We start from the raw sequence: 14,894 nt of genomic DNA, 5'->3' as shown, positions 1-14,894 counted from the left end.
ATCTATTTCCTCTGTTTCCTTAGATGTAGTTGTTTTCTTTGGTTTGGAGTTTCCCTTCTAGTAACTTCTGTAGAGCTGGGTTACTATGTAGATATTGTTTAAATTTGATTTTGTCATGGAATATTTTGAATTCTCTGTCTATGTTGATTGAAAGTTTTGCTGGGTATAGTAGTCTGGGTTGGAATCTGTGGTCCCTTAAGGACTGTATGATTTCTGTCCAGGCCCTTCTGGCTTTCATAGTTTCTGTTGAGAAATCTGGTGTGATTCTGATAGGTCTACCTTCATATGTTACTTGGCCTTTTTCCCTTGCTGCTTTTAGAATTTTTTCTTTGTTCTGTAGGTTCAGTGTTTTGACTATGATGTGATGTGAAGAATGTCTTTTCTGGTCTAGTCTACTTGGTGTTCTGTAGGCCTCTTGTATGTTTATGGCCATCTCCTTCTTTAAGTTGGGAAAGTTTTTTTCTATAATTTTCTTGAAAATATTTTCTGGACCTTTGAGCCTGATGTCTTCTTTTCTTCTACTCCTATTATTCTTAGGTTTTGTCTTTTCATGGTGTCCTTGATTTCTTGGATGTTTTGTGTTTGGAACTTTTCTGATTTTATTTTTTCTTTGAGAGACGTGTCAATTTCCGCAAGTGTATCTTCGGCTCCTGAGATTCTTTCATCCATCTCTTGTATTCTGTTGGTGATGCTTACATTTGTAGTTCCTGATCTTTTCTCTATGTTCTCCAGCTCCTGGTTTTTCTCCATTTGTGTTTTCTTTATTGATTCTAATTCTGTTTTCATGTCTTGCACCATTTCCTTCATCTGTTTGAATGTGGAGTCCTGCTTTTCAATGACAGCTTCTACTTTTTTGTCTGTTTCCTCTCTATGTAGCACTAATTGTGCCTCTACTTCTTTGGATATAATTGCCTGTATTTCTATGAGAGCTTTGTTTATTTCTTCTGTATTTGCCTTCATTTGTGTGGACATTTCTTTGAGAGCTTTGTGCATTTCTTCTTTGTTTGCCTCAATTTTCATGGTCCTTTCTCTGAGAGCACGATTTGTTTCCTCTTGGTTAGTCTCAATTTCTTTGGCTATTTCTCTGAGGGCTTTGTTCATTTCATCTTTATGGGCCTCTAATAGCTGGAGAAACATAGTTCTGAGGTCGTTTTCTTGTATATCTAGTGAATTGAAGTGTCCATTGTTTTGTGGGATTGCTAGTGAGGTCATTATGTCCTGATTTTTGTTGGGAGTGTTCTTACGTCTGCCTCTAGCCATCTGGTTATTTATAATCCTCACTGTTTTTTCCTCGAGATTATAGTTCGGGCTATGATTGTCTCTGTTTTCTGGACTGTTTTTTCAGGAAGATGAGAGAGGTTCACTGGTTTGGGAATGGCTATGGTTTCAGTTTTGCCTAAGTAAGGAATGTGACGTGACGCTGGCGCTATTTGCGTGAGCTTTTAGCGGGCGCAGTGTGCATGCGCGGATTCTCTGACTATTGCACTAGCCTGCAGGCCACTATTATGCAGTTCTGTCTGAGATCCAGGGATTGTTTGCCTGGATTACACTGGTGGACCCACAAAGCAGAGGCTTCAACGTTGGGGTCACTGTCCCAAGAATCCCTATGATGCCCACACTAGGGGTGTGGGTGGCAGGGATCTCGTCTGGTTGCTTCTGTGGAGAGGCCCTGGGTCTGGGACAAACTCTCCCTAGAAGGCTCACTCACTCTCTTGCAGGACCAGTTGGAATGCACAGGGGTTCCCCTTGCTCTCTACTCTCTGATTTGGTTCTGCTGCAGAGAGTGCGCAGGTAGGCTAACAGTCAGCTCTGTGACACTGTGGCCACAGGACTCAGTGTCCACCTTTCCTGTGTGCTGCCTCTCTATCCTTTCCCTCTGCCAGGAGGGGTTATGTTGACTGGTCCTGGGGTGGCTCGGGAAAGAGTTAGGTTGAGTGTTCTCAATCCCAGATCCCGGGCCCAGATCTCTCTGCTAGAAGCAGCCTGGTGGTAGAACCTATGTTTGTTGATCCCGAGAGAGTACCAGGTAGGGTTGAGTGTCCTCAGATCTATAGCTTGGGTTTCTCTGCTAGGAGCCGCTGGGTGAGCTGGAGAGGGGGTGCTGTGTCCTGTGGCAGGCTGCCTCTCTGTCCTTCCCCTCTGACCTTCCCCTCCGCTAGGGCAAGTTTATGGCGGTGCTCTCAGGGGAGTGCCAGAAGGGGTTGGGGCTTCTCAGTTCGATCCTGAGCCGGGGTTTCTCGGCCAGGGGTCGGGGGAGGGGGCGCCAGTGATAGGACTTGGTGCTAGACCTTATTGTGCTGGACCCAGGAGAATCTCAGGACGTGTAGAATGACCAGAGTCCCAGATCCCGAGCTGAAGTTTGTTTGCTAGGAGCAGCCGGCAGCACTGGAGTTCCGGCACTGTGAAGCTGCTGTGCGCCTCTTTATCCTTCTGCTCCGCTGCGGCAGGGTTATGGCAGCTTTTGGGGGAGTGCCCGAAAGGATTGGGTTTTCTCAGCCCCGATCTAGGGTTGGGGTACAGACAATGTGGTCTGTGGCAGATTCAGCTGGCCACCTCCTGCCTCCTCCCAAGAGGGAGTAGGGATTTTGAGCTGGACGCACAGCTGCTCTCTGCGCGCAGCGGGAGCTCAGTTGTGATGGTGGCGGGTACCCGAGGTCAGCGAGACCTTCCAGGGAAAGACTGGGTGACCTGTGATCAGTCTCGCCACTTTCCTTCCCCATGGGGTTTTTTTTTTGCAACTGGGACTCTCAGTCTCTGGCACCGTTGTGCCCACCAATCAGCCTGGGAAAGTGATCAGGACATGCAAGTTTATGGCACCATCCCCAGCCTGGAGACCCAAAGCCCGCATTAGCCGGGTTCTGGCTGTGCGGCCCAACAGTGGACCAACCGGTTCCCATACCATGGGAGCCTCCTCTCACCTGGGAAACACGATCTCTGTAGTATTAGGGCCCAGAGTTCAGTCTCCTGGTCGCTGCACGGAGTATGTTGTCCTGCTTCTCAGACACAGTGTTCTCCCGGCGCCGCCATCTTGGCCCCTTGGGAATTCTTATTCTTTTCTCTCTACATATTCAGTCTACTTGTGAAATGTCCTATTTGTGAATGGATGTTTGGCACTCAGAGAAAAAGGAGGAGGAAGAAAGGGAAACAGAGTGAAGAAAAGGGAAAAGGGAAGAAGAAGGGAGGGGGAAAAGTAGAGAGGGAAGGGGAGACAAAGGAAAAGATGAGAAAAGATTCCTAGAGAAGCATTCATTGTCTTACTTAAAAGTAGATGATGCCCCTCAACTAAAGAATGGATGCAGAAATTGTGGTACATCTATACAATGGAGTATTACTCAGCAATGAAAAATAAGGAAATCATGAAATTTTCACGTAAATGGTGGGATCTGGAAAGGATCATCCTGAGTGAGTTATCCCAGAAGCAAAAAGACACACACGGTATATACTCACTCATATAAACATACAACATAGGATAAACCCACTATAATCGGTACATCTAAACAAACTAAGCCAAAGAGAGGACCCTAACTAAAATGCTCAATCCCCATCCTGAAAGGCAAAGAGGATGGACATCAGAAGAAAAAAACAGGAAACAACCTAGGAACTTGCTACAGAGGGCCTCTGAAAGCCAGAAGAAGAAAACAGGAAATACCCTAGGAACCTGCCACAGAGGGCCTCTGAAAGCCTCTGCCCTGCAGACTATCAAAACAGATGCTGAGCTTGATGGCCAACTGTTGGGCAGAGTGAATGGAATTTTATATAAGAAGTGGGAAATAGCAAGAGCTAGAGAGGACAGGAACTCCACAAGGAGAGCAACAGAACAAGAAAATTTGAACACAGGGAACTTCCCAGAGACTCATACTCCAACCAAGGACTATTCATGGAGATAACCTAGAACCCCTGCACAGATGTAGCCCATGGCAGTTCAGTGTCCAAATGGGTTACATAGTAATGGGAAGAGGGACTGCCTCTGACATAATCTGATTGGCCTGCTCATTGATCACCCCCCCCCGAGGGGGGAGCAGCCTTACCAGGCCACAGAAGATGACAATGCAGCCACTTCTGATGAGAACTGATAGACTAAGATCAGAAAGAAGGAGAGGAAGACCTCCCCTATCAGTGGACTTGGCGGCGAGGGGTATGCATGCAGAAAGGGGAGGAAGGGTGGGATCGGGAGGGGAGAAGGGAGGGGCTTATGGGGGGATACAAAATGAATAAAGTGTAATTAATAATAATAACAATAAAAGAAAAAAATGGCAAAAAAAAGTAGATGCTGAGACTCATAGCCAAACTTTGGACAGAGTGCAGGGAATCTTATAGAAGAAGGGAGAGATAGAAATACCTGGAGGAGACAGGATCTCCACAAGGAGAGCAACAGAGTCAAAAATTCTGGGCCAGGGAGGCCTTCAGAGACTGATGAATCAAGCAAGGACCATGCATGGAGAGGACCTAGAACCCCTGCTCAGATATAGCCGATGGGCAGCTCAGTCTCTGTGGGTTTCCTAATAAGGAGAGCAGGGGCTGTATCTGGCATGAACTCAGTGGCTGGCTTTTGATCACCTCCCCTGGCTAGGTGGCCTAACTAGGCCACAGAGAAAGAGGATCTAGGCAATCCTGATGAGACCTGATAGGCTAGGGTCAGATATTAGGGGAGGAGGACCTGCCCTATCAGTAGACTAGGGGAGGAGCATGGGAGGCAGAAAATGGAGGGAGAGTGGAACCAGGAGGAGATGAGGGAGAGGGCTACAGCAGGGATACAAAGTGAATAAATTGTAATAAATAATAATAATAATAATAATAATAATAATAGAGAAAAAACTTAAAAAGATATTTGAGTTCAGTTTTAAATTATCTCCTAATGTGCTGTGTGGAGATGGGGTTTTACATTTAACAGAGTTAAGATCATTTCAATAATACACAAAATAAATTCATTTAAATATCTCTCTTTTTATTACCAACATTAAAAACATTCTTCAATATTCCATAATTAGGGATCTAATTTGGTTTTGTTGTTTTCTGCTTTGCTTCTGAGGCCTCTTTATCCCTGAATTCATCCCACTCTAGTAAAACCACATAAAACCTTTTTGTTAGTTTTAACGTCAGCTGACCCTGTTCTGTAGACTTGAACTATCATTAAGCAAAGTGATATGTGAACTATTCATGGAAAATTTTGTTTAGCAGGTAATTATCTTCTTTAGGAAATCGTCTTGCACTTTAGACTTACACTGCTTCTTTGTGTGGCTCGCTATCTTATTGAACTTAAGGAATTGTTCTATGACAATGAACCTTCCCCCACATATTTTGAGGAAATTACCCACTTTTTAAATCCAATGAGTACTTTATCTAACAGTGGATACTTACTTATTCATTATGCACATAATTGTAGTGATGGAAATCCAAGGAGGTCCTTCTGTAAAGTTGGTGGGTGTCCTGGTATTTGCATTTATTTTGCTAATGACATCTAAAATTTAAATCAGAACTCTTTCTGACTGTGCTAAATTGATAACATTATTACAAATAAAGGAACATGATAAAGGTATTCTAAAGTTTTAAACATTTTTTCTTCAGCAAAATGAATAGAAAGCTCTTCATCTCTGTCCTTTGATGTACTTCTCTCCTCCTTTATAGGACTCTGTTATCTCTTATACAAAATTTTCTCTTTATATCAGCATTTCAGATTGTTGTGTAGACCTTTTGACAATCAATTCAACATATCTTTATTGTACACAGACTACTTGCTGTTCATCCATGTACAGAGCCAGTTTACAAAGACAAGCCTGGGTTAGGGAACTTTGCAGTAGGGGCATATATGAAAGTAAAAGGAAAGTCTAGCAGTCAGGTAATATCAGAAGTTGTCAAGGGCTTGAGAAGTGTGAGTGAAGAGTCCAGGAAAGTTTTAGAGAAAACTTTAGAGAAGATAATGATGGGCTAGTTTTGGCATGAACAAGATTAAAGTTCCTGTTTTTCATTTATTTTCTTTAGGATTATATTTTTTTCCAAAATTTAATCGTTGATTAAGATGACATACTTAAAAGCTACCAGTGTTCATAAACAAAGGGTTACTACAGAGGATATGTAAACGTTCTGGTAAAGTATGCAAGAATCTGTTGCTCAGAGCTTCTCAATGATGTTGTAGCGTGTTAAGAATTATTAGTGTCTTTTCTTTCTTTTTTTAGTGTCTTCTGCATGAGCATATTGTCTATCAGGATCTTTAGAGAAAGAACACTCAGTTACATGATGTGATGCGTTGTACAGTACACTGGGCAGAACTTGGTTGTCTTGGATTTAGTCACAGTCCGTGGCTAACAGGTCACGGGGTTGGTGCATACTTTACAGGTAGAACACAATGTTTCATGCTGTCTGCTGTACTCTCCTGAGAAGTCAGCTACTCTGCCTCATGCCCACCTCTGTCCGGAAAGTTTCTGACCCACATCCTCTGCTTCCATTTAGCTAGTCAAAAGTAGTCAGTGTGAGACGCAGTTCCTCAAACTCAGGCATAACAGACTGTAGCCATTCAGGCTCCCACATCCTGCTGCTCTGGTATCACCACACATCTTTGCTGTCCTGAACCTATTAGCAGTAAGGTGCTCCAAACTCCTGCAGGATAGAAACTGTTTAGTGGGTTTCATTATTATTTATTATAAATGCGAATTTAAGTGGATTTTTAAAAATCTAAAATGATATAGACACATGCAGGCCATAATTTTATTGATATAAATGATAAAGATTGAAAAGAATATAATTTCTCAGATTAAGAAAGAAAACAACTTGAACTGTATGAATAAAAAGAACCAGATTACTGTAGAAAAGATGAATTTTAAGAGTGTATGTGAGAAAAACATAGACATGTTATCAATTTTCTTTATAAAAAACAATTGGCTTATGGAAATAGCATTTCGTGGGGTTCAGTAAAGTGTGCTAACATGTCATTTTTGGTGGAATCCACTGCCTCCTACAGACTAGACAAGCACTCACCCGACGTCACCATGTTCTAATCTGGCAACACCTTTCATTGGGAAGAAAAAGACAAGAGACAAGATGACAACTAATGCTTGGTTTTCCCTTTGAAACTATGCTGAAGAATTTAAAATTGTACATATGAAAAGATAAATAACAAATAGAGTATCTCAAATGATAACCACTTACAAATCAGGTTATATTCTGTGCAGGAAGGATTGTAAATTCAGCTATCTTTTTTATATAAAATAGAATTTAAATATATAGTTTATATAAGTTAATTTAGAAGACTTCATTCTGAAACTATTTTCTAAGAAGAAAATTAGGCAAAACATCTCTAGTAAAGCTTTCCTAATTTATGCAGTTAGTCCCTGAGCCATCGTGTCTGTCAGAAGTACACAGAGGCTTCTTGCTGGACAAAAATACTCCAACATTTATTCCCTCTGGCCCTTTTTAAATAAATATTCCCCAATGTCAATGAGATAAATCTTTTCACTATATTTCCTAAGGTGCTCTTTCAATTTGGTATATGCTCATAGACTATCTGTAGAGCATAGTCATAAAGATGTTACAACCAAAATGCATGCTATCTTCAGTTCCTAGTAAAATGTCAAAGTTTTATGCTTGGCTATAGATGAGTGAGACAGTACTAACACTCAAAATACCAGTTGCACATTTTAAACATTTGTGACAATGTGATGGCAGAAAAATGATTGCAATATGATAACAATTGATTGGGTGCATTTCCCAGAAAGCCTGGAGGAAAACAGAGGTCAGGCATGAAAAGCTGATAATGAGAAAGTGAAAAAGTCAGTCCTTATCAGATTCATTATCTAGGCACAAAAACTCCTGTGAAAAGTCCTGTTAACAATCAATGAATATTGGCCTTTTCCCTACAAATCTTCTCTTCTGAGAACAACTGTGGGTGTCTCAACGTGAGATTATGAGAAGAGCAAATGTAAAAATGAATTATTTTAAAAGAACAAGTTCTCGTATATATGTTTATGGATTAACACCTTAGTTAATCATCTTAGAAATCTGAGTGTGTATGAAAATAAGAATGGCTACTATTCTTGTAGGGCTACACTTGCATGGTTACCATTGCACTACACACACACACACACACACACACACACACACACACACAAACAGACACTTTGCTTTTATTGAAAATAGTTTTTCCCCCCCTCACAGAATATATCCTGATTACAGTTTTTCCTTCCTCTACTATTTCCTCAGAGGGACTTCCTTGAAAGAAACTAAATATTCATTTGTAAGTGGTTATCATTTGAGATTGATTCTTGTTTAGGCATGATGAGGGCATATGTTCACCTCTCCTTTCAGCTCTAGGATGTCATCTGGTGCAGACCCATTCAGACCCTTGCAAAGTGCCTCAGTCTCTGTGAGTTCAAATACGCTCTATCATGTTGATTTAGGTTTTACTCTAAAGTAAACAAGGTTGTTTCATAGGTGGTACTACATCCTCTTGGCTCTAACACTTTCTGCCTCCTCTTATGTGGACTTGAGTCCCAGGGAAGGGGCTTGCTATAGTCATTCTATTTAGGGCTGAGTGTTTCATGGTGTCTTACTCTCTGCATCTTGTCTGGCTGTGGGCCTCTGTGTTTGTTTCAATTTGCTGCGGGAGGAATCTTCTCTGCTGATGTCTGAACAACGCACAATGAACATAGTACAAGGTCCTTAGGAGTCATTTTATTGCTATGTTTGTTTCTTTGTTTTAGAACAGTCGTTTTGGTTTTATTGTAGGTCTCTAGGCTATCTAGTCTCAGGTTCTTGGTCCCACAAGCAGTGTTGGGTATGGGTTCCATTTCATGGAGTAGGCCTTCAGTTAAATAGGATGATGACTGTTACTCCCACAAATTTTGTACCATTAACACATCTTTGAGGCAATACACCATTGTAGATAAAAGGTTCTATGGCTGGGTTGTTGTTTATGTCTCTCCTTTGGTAACATGCAGAGTACCTTCCTATCCAAAAAAAAAAAAAAAAAAAAAAAAAAAAAAAAAAGCTGGCATGTAGTAGTTCAGATTCAATGTAGGCACCACCAGCTTGACTTCTTCATGTTCAATAAAGTGTGTAGCTGTTGTTCTCAGCAATAGGACCTTATCAAAAGTTTGTGTAAATCCACCAATAGTCTTGGCAATGGCCTGGGGTTTTGTTTGTTTGTTTTAGGTTTCTAGTGAGACCATGTTGGACAAAAATACAATTTGTTGTAACACAATCTCAGTACTAGAGATTTTATTTGGTGACAAAAGAAGGCAAGTTGGAATACTGTGCCTCCACTGTGGGGCAATATCACTTAGATAGCCTTCAAATATATATTTTGAAAGCTTCTACTGTGTTGTATTTCATACTGCTCTTCAAATGGCCCGTAAGTTTCTCTCTCTTTCTCCATATTCCATTCATATTCCCCTCTTACTACCCCTTTCCACTTGATCTTCCCTTCACAGTCTCTCCCAATCTGTCTAAAATTATCTATTTTCCCTTTCCTAGGTAGTTTTTCTACACCACCCTCCAAGTCCCTTACTTTCTGCCTAACTGTTGTGGTAGAGTGTAGATTAGTTACCATTGACTTAACAGCTTATATCCACATATAAGCAAATACATACAATATTTGTCCTTCCTGGTCTGGGATAAGTCACTCATGTTTTTTTTTTTCTCTATAATTTTATTTTTCTCATTAGTTACATTTTGTTAATTCTGTATCCCAGCTGTATCCCTCATTCCCTCCCCAATTTTTATTCCACCCATTTACCTTCAAATTTCATTATTTTTAATGACTGAGTAATACTCCATTGTGTAAATGTACTTCATTGTGTAAATGTATCACATGTTATTCATCCTTTCATCTGTTAATGGACATACAGGTTGCTTCCCATTTCTGGCTGTCCTGAATAGAGCAGCAATGAACCACAGTGCCTCTCTGATTGGATGGAGATCCTATGGCTATATGCTCAGAAGTCATATAGCTGGATCTTGTGGTAAATCAATATTCACTGAGTTCCACAGTGGCTAAGGCAGTTTTTACACCTGCCAGTAATGGATGGGTGTTCCCTTACTCTGTATCCTTGCCACCATAATCAGTCCCCTGTTTTATTCATCTTAGCTATTCTTATATCTTACATCTGTAAGATGAAACATCAAAGTAGTTTTGATTTGCATTTCTCTGATGAACATTTCTTTAAGTGTTTCTCAGCTATTTGAGTTTTCATTTTTGAGAATTCTCTGATTAGGTATGTACCACATTTTTTAATTGGGTTAATTGTTTTCTTAATATCTAGTTTTAAATTAATGATGTCGAGTTAAAAAAGAAACTTTTTGGAGCCTGCTGCTTTGTTCCAATGAGGGTGCCCTTTGCCACACAGAAGCTTCTCAGTTTCATGAAGTCCTAATTATTAATTATTGATTTCTGTGCCAGTGCTAACTGTGTTCTGTTCAGAGAGTCTTCTAGGCCATTAACTCATAGCCTATTCCTCCATTTTCTCTTCTATTAGATTTAATGTTTTATGTTGAGGTCTTTGGTCGATTATCACTTGAATTTTGTGCAGGGTAATAAGTTTAGATCTATCTTGATTTTCCCATACACAAATACACAGTTTGAACCACACCATTTGTTAAAGATACTGTATTTTCTCCAGTGTATATTTCTGGCCTATCTAACATAATGAGATGTCCACAGGTGTATAGATTTGTGTCTTAAATTTAGATCCGCTGATTATTGTGTATGTTTTCGTGTCAATACCATGCTGTTTTTATTACTATAGGTCTGTAGTGCAACTTGAAATTGGGAATGGTGAGACCTCTAGCAGTTCTTTTACTGGTCGGGATTGTTTTGGTTACCCTGGGTTTTATGCATTTCCATGTGAAGACGAAAATTGTCCTTTCAAGATCTCTGAAGAATAATGTAATTTTAATGGGGATTGCATTGAACCTGTGGATTGCATTTGATAGGCTGTCCATTTTTACTATGTTCAAGCTACTAATACAAGAGCGTGAGAGATCTTCCCATCTTCTGATACCTTCTTCAATGTCTTAAATACTTTACCATACAAATCTTCATCTGCTTAACTGAAGTTACCACAAGTTATTTCGTGTTATTTTGGGGCTATTGGGAAATGGATTGTTTCCCTGATTTCTTTCTCAGTATGTTTGTGAGCAGTCCTATAAAAATACTAAGCTGAAAGCTATAATATGTACACAGAAGACCTGGTGCAAACCTGTGTAAGCCTGCTTGTTGCTTCCTTGTCTGTGAGTTCATCCGAGCTTTGCTTAGTTGATTCAGAGGACCTGTTATCCTGGTGACCTGCATTGCCTCTGGCTCTTACACTCTTTCTGACTCTCTGTCTTCATGGTTCCCTGAGCTCTAAGGGGAAGAATTTGATAGAGAAATCCCATTTAGTGCCGTGAATTCTATGGAACCTCTTTCAGTCTGGGTTTAGTTCTCTGCCTCTGTTCCCATATGCTGCAGAAGGAAGCTTTTCTGATGATGATTGAATAAGGTACTAATGCATGAAGATAGCAGACTATGATTAGGAGTCATTTTATTGATAGTGTTTTTAGACAAATAGTGTTTGGTTTACCTTAAGTCTCTGTATTATCTAGCCTCTGGTTCTTGGTCAGTCAAGTGGTGTCAGGTTCTGTCTTGTGTTAGGGAGGAAAATATGCTTTTGTCTCAACAGAAAACACAAAAGCTGTGTATTCTATCCAAACTCATGAAAATCCGATTTAACAGAGGAAGACCTACTGAAGATCTTTGCTGCTGATGGAGGGAAAGAAATCAAGAAGACCAAACAAGACAGGTAACATAATTTGCTGATCTCTTCACATGGAAATAGCTCTGAAACTGGCTGAGACATGAAAATGTCTCCAACCAGGACTTTAACTATGCATAAGGCAATAAATTTTTGGCTATAAAATCCTCAGTACTACTTGATTTTGTTCTAGAGTTTTCAGGTGTGGTGTCATTGCTAGTATTATATGTATCCAGGTTTTTGTTTTGTTTTATTTATTAATGTAGGTACTTAGTGTAATGAACTTGCCTCCTACAACCTTTTACCTTGGGCCCCATAAGTTTGGTTATGCTGTGTATTCATTTTCCTTGAATCCTAGAAAGTCTTTCATTTCTGTCTTGACCCACTTTTCATTCAGTGGAGAGTAGTTCCATTTCCATGCATTTGTAAACTTCTTGTTTCTTCTTTTGTTTAACCCATGGTGGTTTGATAGTATGTTATATCAACTTTCTTACACTTTTGAGTTTTACTTGGTGTTCAAGTATATGATCAATTTTGGATAAAGTTTCATGAAGTGCAGAGAAGAAAGCTTATTATTTTATGTTGGCGTGAAATGTTTTGAAAATAACTGTTCTGTCCATTTGGTTTATAATCTCTGTTAGTTCTAGGATCTCCTGTCCATTGGGGAGAGTTGGATACTGAAGTTTCCCACTATCATCATGTGAGGGCCAGTATGTGATTTAATTAAAGTTGTGTTTCTTTTACAAACTGGGTGCCCTTGTGTTTGGGTCATGGATGTTAAGAATTTTTAAAACATCATCTTGGTGGATTTTTTTTTTCTCAGTGAGTTTATAATGTTCTTCCCTATCTCTTCTGATTAGTTTTGGTTTGAAGTCTATTTTTCTTAGATATGAAAATAGCTAAGAGCTTGCTTCATAATTCTATTTGATGGAATATCTTTTTCCAGCCCTTTTCCCTGAAGCATTATCTTTGATGTTAAGGTGTGTTTCTTGGAGGCAGGAGGATGGATCTGGTTTTGCATCTAATCTGTTAGTTTGTGTCTTTTTTGTGGGGAATTGAAACCATTGATATTCAGAGATATCAATGACCAATGAGTATTGTTTGCTGTTATTTGGTGGTGATGGTGGTAGTGGTAAGATATTGTCTGTGGTGTGTGTGTGTGTGTGTGTCTGTGTTTGTGTGTGTGTGTGTGTGTGTGTGTGTGTGTGTGTGCGCGCACATGTTTTCCTTTTTTGATTTTGCTGGTCTGAGACTATGTATCTCTTGTATTTTTATGAGTAACCTTAACTTTGCTAGGGTGACATTTTCCTTCTAGCACCACCTGTATGGCTGGATTTGACGATACATATTGTTTAAATATATATTCATGTAGTATCTTGTTTTCTCCATCTATGGTAAAGGAAGGCTTTTCTGGATATAGTAATCTGGGCTGGTATCTGTGGTCTCCTACAGTCTGCAGCACATTTGTGCAAGCTCTTCTGCATTTTAGAGTGTCCATTAAGAAATCAGATACAATTCTCATGTCTATTTTTATATCTAATTTGATTTTTCCTTGCAAATTTTAATATTCTGCTTGGTATATTTAGTGTTCAGATGATTACGTGTTGTAGAGAATTTCTTTTCTATTCCAATCTATTTGTATTCAGTAAGCATCTTTTACCTTTATAGTCATCTTGTTCTTCAGGGTAAGAAAATTTTTTGTTGTAATTTTGATGAAAATATTTTCTGAACTTTAAAGCTGTGAATCTTCTCCTTCCTCTATTCCTATTATTCTTTTTTTAACAGCCTGTCCTTTTTCTTTATTTTTAATATAATTTTTTTTATTTATTACAGTTTATTCACTTTGTATCCCAGCCATAGCCCCCCCTTATCCTCTCTCAATTCTGCCCTCCCTACCTACCTCATTTATTCCCATGCCTCTTCCCCAGCCCAGTGGTAGTGGAGGACCTCCTTTCCTTCCATCTGACCCTAGCCTATCAGGTCTATCATGACTGTCTTTCATAGCCTTCCTCTGTGGCCTGGTCAGGCTGTTCTTCCTTCAGGGGGCAGTGATCAAAGAGCCAGCCAGTGAGTTCATGCCAGAGACAGCCCCTGCTCCCTTTATTAGGGAGCCCATTTGGAGACTGAGTTGCCACAGGCTACCTCTGTGCAATGGGTGCAGTTTACCTCCATGAATGGTCTTTGGTTGGAGTATCAGTCTCAGAAAAGACCCCTGTGCCCAGAGTGTTTGGTCCTGTTGTTCTCCTTGGGAGCTCCAGATCCTTCCAGATCTTTCTATCTCCCCCTTCCTTCATAAGATTTTCTGTACTCTTCCCAAAATTCGGCTAGGAGTCTCAGCATCTGCTTTAATACCCTACTGGGGAGAGTCTTTCAGAGGCACTCTGTGGTAGATTCCTTTCTTGTTCCTAATTTTCACCTTCTTCTGATGTCTATCCCATCTGAATGAAGATTGATCATCTTACGCAGGGTCTTTCTTCTTGATTAGCTTCTTTAGGTATACAGATTTTAGTATGTTTATCCTATATTATATGTCTAATATCCACTTATAAGTGAGTATATACCCTCTGTGTTTATCTGCTTCTGGGATACCTCACTCAGGACGATCTTTTCTAGATCCTAGTATTCGCCTGCAAATACCATGATTTCCTTGTTTTTAATTGCTGAGTAGTATTCCACTGTGTAAATGTACCACAATTTCTGTATCCATTCTTCAGTTGAGGGACATCTGTGTTGTTTCCAGGTTCTGGCTATTATGAATAAAGCTGCTACGGACATAGTTGAGCAAATGTCCTTGTATACTTGAGCATCATTTGGATATATGCCTAGAAGTAGTATAGCTGGATCTTGAGGTAGCACTATTTCTAATTGTCTGAGAAAGCACCAAATTGATTTCCAAAGTGATTGTACAAGTTTACATTCCCAACAACAATGGAGGAGGATTCCGCTTTCTCCACATACTCTACAGCATGTGTTGTCACTTGAGTTAAGTTTGGCTTTTTCATATTACCCCAAACTTTCTGGATATTTTGTGTCAGGAATTTTTTAGATTTAACATTTTCTTTGACTGGTGTATTCACTCTTTTATCATATCTCCATAGTTGAGTTTTTCTCTTTTATCTCTTCTGTTCTGTTGGTGAAGTTTGAATCTGTAGTTCCTGTTCAAATTCTTAA

The sequence above is a fragment of the Meriones unguiculatus genome, chromosome 1 (assembly GCF_030254825.1).
Source record: "Meriones unguiculatus strain TT.TT164.6M chromosome 1, Bangor_MerUng_6.1, whole genome shotgun sequence".
Lineage (NCBI taxonomy): Eukaryota > Metazoa > Chordata > Mammalia > Rodentia > Muridae > Meriones > Meriones unguiculatus.
The sequence above is the reverse complement of the archived record's forward strand: the minus strand, read 5'-3'. Positions refer to the sequence as shown.